The 8,810-nt window shown below is 44.8% G+C and overlaps 1 pseudogene; it reads left to right on the forward strand.

The window, feature by feature from the left end:
- The first annotated feature begins 493 nt into the window (after positions 1-493).
- LOC102242123 lies at positions 494-1,204 on the forward strand (annotated as a pseudogene).
- Positions 1,205-8,810: the final 7,606 nt, after the last annotated feature.

The following is an 8,810-nucleotide window of genomic DNA, read 5'->3' on the forward strand; positions in this document are numbered from 1 at the left end:
AGAATCCGCCCTGGCTGGCCTGGGGCCTGCAGGCTGGGGGCAGCTCCTGCATTGAGCGTCTGTCCCCTGGTGGTCAGTGTGTGTCATAGCAACCTGTTGCTTCACCGGTCATTCAGCTGTTCGGTCAATTTGCATATTAGGCTTTTATTATATAGGATATTTATGTTATGTTTCACCCTTCTTCTTACTGCAGTCCCTTGAACATTTCTTGTAACACTGGTTTGGTGGTGAACTCCTTTAGCTTTTTCTTGTCTGGGAAACTCTTAATTTGTCCTTCAGTTCCAAATGATAGCTTCGTTGGGTAGGTAATCTTGGTTGTAGGTCCTTTCTTTTCATCACTTTGAATATTTCAGGCCAATCCCTTCAGGCCTGCATAGTTTCTGATGAGAAATCAGTGGACAGTCTTATGGGAGTTCCTTGTAGGTAACTAACTGCCTTTCTTTCACTGCTTTTAAGATTATCTCTTTGGCTTGCTCCCAGCTACGGCTCCACCATGGCTCCGAAAGGCAGCTCCAAGTAGAAGTCCGAGGAGGACCTGCTCCTTCAGGATTTCAGTTGCACCTTCTCAGCCAAGTCCTCTGCACTCTTCTTTGGGAACACCTTCATTGTGTCTGCCATCCCCATCTGGTTATACTGGCAAATATGGCATATGGATCTTATTCAGTCTGCTGTTCTGTACAGTGTGATGACACTTGTAAGCACTTATTTGGTAGCCTTTGCCTACAAAAATGTGAAATTTTTACTCAAGCACAAAGTAGCACAGAAGAGGGAAGATTCTGTTTCCAAAGAAGTGACTCGAAAACTTTCTGAAGTTGATAATAGAAAGATGTCTCAGAAGGAAAAAAATCAAAGAATCTTGTGGAAGAAGGATGAAATTGCTGATTATGAAGCTACAACATTTTCCATCTTCTATAACAACACTCTATTCCTGGTCTTGGTCATTGTTGCAACCTTCTTTATATTGAAGAACTTCAACCCCACAGTGAACTATATTCTGTCCATAAGTGCTTCATCAGGTCTCATCGCCTTCCTGTCTACTGGCTCCAAATAGACGATGTCAGCTTCACCCTTGGCTTTGTATCTATGGGTGGTCTTTGGTATATGGAAAAGTAGCTGGGTGGTCGGGGTGGGAGACACATAAGATGTTTTTATAGTCTGGAGCTTGAGGGTTTGAAAGACCCAACAAAATGTAATTCAATATTTGTTTAATGGCTCTTTTTTTTGACAAACTGTTGAAATTACATGAATTGAAAGGGAAACTCAGAGTACCAGGACATTTATTAAAAAGGCAAATGTGTCTGGCAATGTGCTATAATCACAAGAGGAGAAAATAACTTGTTTCCTTGATCTGTCAGAGATCACAGTAACCTGGACTGAACTGTAAGTATTTGCTATAGTAGCAAGAAGTTAATAGCTGGCTCTGTGTGTTCCAAGTACAATATTACAACTTTTTGGGAACCATAAATATCAGAGTGAATCCTCTTTTCTCCCCTTACCTCTGCCTGGGGGGTGGGATTGAACTGCATGTTTACAAATCTCTGAATTTGTGATTTGAAATAACTCAATTAAAGTTAAAAACATGGTTTCTCCAATTTGGGGAAAAGAAACTTAAAAAGAAAAGATTATCTCTTTGTCCTTAACCCTTAGCATTTTAATTATGATGTGTCTTAGATGAACCTCTTTGGGTTCATCTCTTTAGAGACTCTGCACTTTCCTGACTTGTGTGTCTATTTCCTTTGCCAGGTTAGGGAAGTTTTCCATCATTATTTTTTCAAATAGGTTTTTCAATCCTTTGCTGTCTCTCTTCTCCTTCTGGTACCACTATATTGTGAATGTTGGTAAACTTGAAGTTGTCTCAGAGTACCGCAGTCTTTTTGCAGCAAGGGTTCAGGAATCTGGAGAAGGGACTGTGACATAAATGGATACTAGACAAGAAATATAAATTTGGAAGGCATTTTTGGGGATCCAGGAGGAAACCAGCTCTCTAGTGGAGTGGCTTTCTGAATGTCTGGACCCACGGCTTTTTATTCACACATTTTGCCCTTTAGCAAAGCAGATATACATATCAAAGGTAAGGTTTGGTAAACAATAAAGGATTATCATGTTAGGGGAATTGCCCTCAGCTGTTTGGCAGCAGGTAATAATATGCAGATCTTCTGCCCTGCTGAAGATGTCCATCAGCCTTCTGACAACTTCTCTCATTTATTATGCTAACTACTGTTCTTAGCCTCCAGCATCAGAGGTCCCTTAAACTATCCTCCTTTTTAAAAATTATTTTTTCTTTTTGGCGTTCTGATTGGGTGTTTTCAGCTACCTTATATTTGAAATTGCTGTTGAATCATCAGCTTCATGTAATCTCCTGATGATTCCTTCTAATGTAGGCTTCTTTTAGGTTATTGCATTCTTCATTTCTGACTGTGTTATGTTTTCTATGTCCTTTTTACTGTTTTCTCTCTCTTTGCTAAAGTTCTCACTGAATTGACCTTTTTCCCCCTAAGTTTATCAAGCATCCTTATAACCAGTGTTTTGAACTCTGTATCTGATAGGTTGCTTACCTCCATTTCATTTAGTTATATTTCTGGATTTTTCTCTTGTTCTTTCATTTGATATATGTTTCTTTTTCTTCTCATTTGGCTGCCTCTCTGTGTTTGTTTCTGTGTATTAAGTAGATGTGCTACATTTCCCAGTCTTGGCAAGGTAGCCTTAGGTAGTAGGTGTCCTATAGGGCCCTGTGGTGCAGTCTCCCTGGTCACCTAAGCTGGGTGCTCCAGGAATATTCCTTTTGTGGTTTGTATATGTCCTCCTGTTTTAGTTGAGTCTTAATTGCTCTTTCCATACTAGTGTGTGGGGTAGATCCTCAAAGAGGGGAGGACCACATGGAGCAGAATTCACCCACCCCAGCAGGGCTCTGGTGCCTGCCAAGATCAACCTTTGGATATGTTGTTTGTGGAACTAATCAGATGATGCTTTGTTGTGGTCTGAAGAAGGCCACCAGGTGTGTTAGTTCTGGGGCCTATTGGGAGGGGCCCTGGTGCAGACTGATGTCATCCACTGCCTATGCCCATCGTGGGGCCATCTCTTAGGAGCTACAAAGCCATCTGCAGTTGGTAGCTGCCTGTGCTAGGCCTCGAGGTGCTTGTGAGAGGATTCACTGTGACCAGAGACTGGCTGCCACCCACACTGGGCCTAAGGCTGCTTAGCAAGAGGTACAAGGTATGCCAAGGCCAGCCACTGCGTGCCTGGGGCCAGCAGAACTTAAAGAGTTTTTTGTTTTTGTTCATTCTCACCAAGGATATTTTTTCCATTGATTTTTTTTAGAGAAGAGTGGAAGGCAGGGAGGAAGGGGGAGAGAGAGATAAAGATAGATAGATGATAGATAGATAGATAGATAGATAGATAGATAGATAGATAGATAGATGATAGATAGATAGATAAACATCAATGTGAGAGAGACACATCTATTTTTTGCCTCCTGCACATGCTCTGCCCAGGACCGGGGATTGAACCTGCAACCCAGGTACATGTCGTTGACTGGAAATCTAACCTATGACCCTTCGGTGTGCAAGCCAACACTCTAACCACTGAACCACTGGCCAAGGCAAGGAAAGTTTTTAAGAAAGTTTGTGGCATAGGCAATGGCTGGCCTGTGTGTCACAGACACTGAAATAGCCAATGGCAGGGCATGAGTTGGGTGCCTGTGTCTCAGGGAGTCACCAGGATGGGGTGAGTGGTATTCACTAGGTTAATGCAAATTCAGATTTGGCATCGGTCTGCTGGGTGTGTGGGTGAAGGGCTGAACACATGAACAATGATGTTCCACATCCTGAAGCCACACAATTCAGCTTCTCTTCATATGTCTCTTGTGCCTTTAAAGCTGGTTTTCCTTTGCTGGAACTTAGGGTGAGTGTTTGTAAGTCTGTGTGGGGCTTTCAAGAGGATGTCTGACCCACCCGCAGCCCTCTGTCTCACCCAGATAGAATCCCTGCTGCATTTCAAAGCTACCTGTTATGGTGACTCCTCTTCCCAAACTGGAGCCCTGGGCTGGAGAGTCCACTGTGGGGCTGGGAACCCTCTGTCCCCAGAGGGGAGCCTCTGTAGCTGAGATATCCCTCCCAATTCTCAACTGCCACATGTGGGTGTGGGGGGAAACCTTTTCGTGTCTCCACTCCTACCAGTCTCAATGTGGCTTCTTTTTTATCCTTAGTTATAGTGTTACAGGATTCCAGGGCAGGAGGAATAGGGAAACTGAGACAGAAAAGTTAAAACAAGACCAAACAGTGTGGGCAATTTGCAGCCAGCTTGTAAATAACAAGCCATTATCTTCCACAACCAAGGACACTTGAGAACAAATGGTTAAAAGCCTCCCTAACAAGAGAATGCAGGAAAGGAGAGGGGAAGGAGAAAGGGAAAAAAGCCTTGGCAAATTAAAGTTGCTAGGTGCTTCTCATGAATTCGGGAAGGGCCACAGCAAAGTAAAATGGGACCTGGAGAATTATTCAGCAGAGGAATTTTAAGATCTATAGACAGGAGGGTATATAATGCCTCAGACCCCACCACCCAAAGGGCTCTTCAGATTAGCTGAGAGCCCGTCTATGCTTCATAAGCCAGATATAGAGATTTGCTCACCTTGCTTCTTTAATAAATTTGCTTACTTTAATTGCTTTAATAAGTTGGCTTAATCACAACACAATCAAGGTCTCTTGTATAAATTCATTTATATGAAAAGACACAATCAAGGTTGTGGACAGCCCTCAAAGTCAGGGGGCTGTCCTATAACACCTTTATGATGTCTGTGAGAGGTGCCTCTAACAATGGGACATCTGTTTCACTAGTCATCAGGTTCTCCAGGTTGACTGTTCTATAATCTAGTTGTAATTTTGCTGTGCTCATGGGAGGAAGTGAGCTCAGTGTTTACCTACTTTGCCATCTGACTGGAACCCATCTCACAATAAACTTGACCTATCTAACAAAACGGCAAGAAATAGGAGGAAACAGAAAAGTATGGTAGATAGGAAACTCAAAATAAGGCGTTAGGAAGAGATCCAAACATAGTACAATATATTGTGAATAAGTTGTTACCAATGGCAACTGAGCTTAAATCCAGTTGTGTGTGATTTACAAGTTTGTTATTTATTGCTCCATGACAAACTACTCCAAAACTTAGTGGTTAAGGACAAAAATAATTGGCCCTGGCCAGGTAGCTCCATTGGTTAGACCTTCGTTCTGATATACTAAGGTTGTGGGTTCAATCTCCAGTCAGGGCACATACAAGAATCAACCAATGAATGCATACATAAATGGAACTCTCTCTCCCTTCCCCTCCTAATCATGTGGTTAGCAATCTAGGGAGTTCTGCTGATCTTGCCTGGGATCACTCATAGGGCTGCTGTCAGCTGATGGCTCAACTGGGGCTGGAAAGTCCAGGATGTCCTCAAAACTACATGGCAGTGGGTCATGGCTGTTGGCTGGGTCTCCTATGTTCTCTTCTATGTGGCCTCTTGTCCTGTAGGAGGTTAGATAGGACTTCTTCATAGCATGGTGGTCAGGGGGTTCCAAAAGAATGAAAGAGGAAGCTGCAAAGCCTCTTAAGACCCAATATCAGAAGTCACATGCTCCTTCTGCCACATTTGATTAGTCAAAACAGTCACATTTCTAGCTCATGTCCGCTGGTGTAAGAGGAACTGCAGGCATTATTTGAGATCAGATAAGAATATAGTCACTAACATTCCAATATCTATGCATGGTGTCAGATGGGTCAAGATTTATTGGAATGATCACTTTGAAAGTTATATAATGTCTAATCAGTGGGGTGTACACCTGAAACTAATATAATATTGTATGTCAATTGTAATTGAAAAATAAAAAAATGATCTTAAAAAACTGAACTCGCACTGCCTATGATTTAGTTTTCTTTTCTGTAATAAAAGGATGAGAGAATATAGTACTCCTAATTTATCAGATTACTTAGAGAGTTATTGTAATGAATAAATTATATAATTCACACACACAGACACACACAAAGAATATATTGAGCTGGGGATACATTTAGTTTGGGTTTAGTGACAAATGTGTATGTGGTTTTCAGTCACTTCCTTATATAGTCATGTGATTGTACAAATAATGTTTAGGAATACTCCCCTCACCCACTGGGTTGACCCACTTGACACTGTGACTTGAAGAGGCAAGGCCAAACATTGTGTCATACTATGAGTCTGTCTTATGGTATTTGGCAATTATGTACATGAATAGTGGAGAAAAAACAAAGTTTGAAATGTATGGAGCCCAAAGCTAGTCTGTGGAACATTCTTCCCATCATCAGATGTACAAAATTGTAAGGAGAGGGTTCAGTTCTCATTGAAGATTGGTCAATGCCAATAGTCTCTCCTGAGAGGAACATACCAGATATTATAAAATAGACCTTTCAAATACTAAGGGAAAATGGTCTTAAATCTAGAATTCTATTCTCAGAAAAATTACTGATTAAATGTGTGGACACTTTTTTTTAAAAAAATTATCCTTATTATTGAAAGTATTACAGATGTCCCCTATGTTTCTTTGTTTGCTTTTTTCCCATTGACCCCCTCCACCCTGCAACTCCCCCCCCCCAAGGCCTTCACCACTCTATTGTGGGTGTCCATGGGCTATGCTTATATGCATCATAAGCTCCCGGTTAATCACTCCCCACCCATCCCCACCTTCCCTCTGAAATTCATCAGGCTGTTCCATGATTCTATGTCTCTGGATCTATTTTGTTCATCAGTTTATTTTGTTCATTAGGTTTCACATATGAGTGAGATCATGTGATGCTCATCTTTCTCTGACTGGCTTACTTTCCTTAGCATAATGCTCTCCAGTTCCATCCATGCTGTTGCAAATGGTAAAAGTTCTTTCTTTTTACAGCAGCGTAGTATTCCATTGTGTAGATGTACCACAGTTTTTTAATCCACTCATCTGCTGATGGGCACTTGGCTGTTTCCAAATCTTAGCTATTGTAAATTGTGCTGCTATGAACATAGGGGTGCATGTATTCTTTCTGACTAGTGTTTCTGGAATATATCTTAGGATATATTCCTAGAAGTGGGACCACTGGGTCAAATGGCAGTTCCATTTTTAATTTTTTGAGGAAATTCCATACTGTTTTCCACAGCGGCTACACCTGTATGCATTCCCACCAGCAGTGTTCTAAGGTTCCCTTTTCTCCACATCCTCACCAACACTTGTCATTATTGATTTGTTGATGATAGCCAGTCTGATAGTGTGAGGAGATACCTCATTGTCATTTTAATTTGCATCTCTCAGATGATTAGTGACTCTGAGCACTTTTTTATGTCTTTTGGCATTCTGTACACTTTGAAGAAGTGTGTATTTAGGTCCTTGAAAGGGCGAGGGCTACGCCCTCCATCTTGCCCCAGGGTAAGGGCTAGGCCCTCCATCTTTCCCCAGGGTAAGGGCTAGGCCCTAGCTTCTTCCCGGAAGTCTAAGCCTCTGCTAGCCACACCCAGGAACAAGACACCGACTTGCGCCTGGCCAATCGGCAAGGCCACAGCCCTTTCTCCTCCCCTTACTCCAACCCCCTATAAAACCCCTCTCCACACAGAGTTCTCTCTCTCTCTGCTTCCTGTCGCTGCGTCGGCAAGGTGGGGGAGCCGAGCTAGCTCGAATAAAGACTCTTATGCTTTTGCATCGGACTGGCTGGCTCCCTGATGTGGTTTCTTGGGGATCCTGAAATCTGGGCATAACAGAAAGCACAGGTCTGAGCAGCCTGGGGCCCCAGCTGCGCCAGCATGGCCACTGGCTGGCATGGCGGCCAAGGGACGAAGCAGTGTCTATTGGGAAACTACGGGGCCAGCCTAGTGGAAACCCATATCTTCCCATAAAACAACTAAGTTCATGTTTCCCACATTCTAGAGCCATGAGGCGAGAAAGCCCCGCCCTCGGCTGGGCCGTGGCTGCCCTCCTGATGCTGCAGACGCTGGCCATGGCGAACCACTCCCCACGGACCCTGTGCAGCCAGGCCGGGATGTTCGCGGACTTGAGCATCCAGGAGCTGAAGGCCGTTCGCAGCTTCCTCTGGTCCCGGAAGGACCTGAGGCTGGAGCCCTCCCGAGGATCAACCATCGCCAAGAACACCGTGTTCCTCATTGAGATGCTGCTGCCCAGGAAGCAGCAGGTGCTGAAATTTCTGGACCACGGTCAGAGGCGGCCTGTTCGGGAGGCGCGTGCCGTCATCTTCTTCGGAGCCCACGAGCATCCCAACATCACTGAGTTTGCCGTGGGGCCCCTGCCAAGGCCCCAACCTGCCCCCTGCCCCCCAGGCCTGGGCACCAGATGTCCTGGAACTCCAGGCCCATTTCCTCGCGGAGTATGTCCTACTGAGCCACACCCTGCAGGAGTCCACCAGGCCCTTGCACCGATTTTTCCTGAACACCACGGGCTTCTCCTTCCAGGACTGCCACACCCGATGCCTGACTTTCACCGAAGTGGCCCCTCAGGGCTTGGCCTCGGGCGAGCGCCGCACCTGGATCATCTTGCTGCGATTTGTGGAAGGCTTCTTCTTGCACCCCACAGGCCTGGAGCTCCTCCTGGACCACAGCAGCATGAACGCCCAGGACTGGGCGGTGGAGCAGGTCTGGTACAACGGGAAGTTCTACCGAAGCCCAGAAGAGCTGGCCCGGAAGTACGATGCTGGAGAGGTGGACGTGGTGGTGCTGGAGGACCCGATCCCCGAGGGCAAGGGGGCCAAAGGCACGGAGGAGCCGCCCCTCTTCTCGTCCTACAAGCCACGCGGGCACTTCCCCAGCCCCATGACC

The sequence above is a fragment of the Myotis brandtii genome, unplaced genomic scaffold (assembly GCF_000412655.1).
Source record: "Myotis brandtii unplaced genomic scaffold, ASM41265v1 scaffold74, whole genome shotgun sequence".
NCBI classification, from domain to species: domain Eukaryota; kingdom Metazoa; phylum Chordata; class Mammalia; order Chiroptera; family Vespertilionidae; genus Myotis; species Myotis brandtii.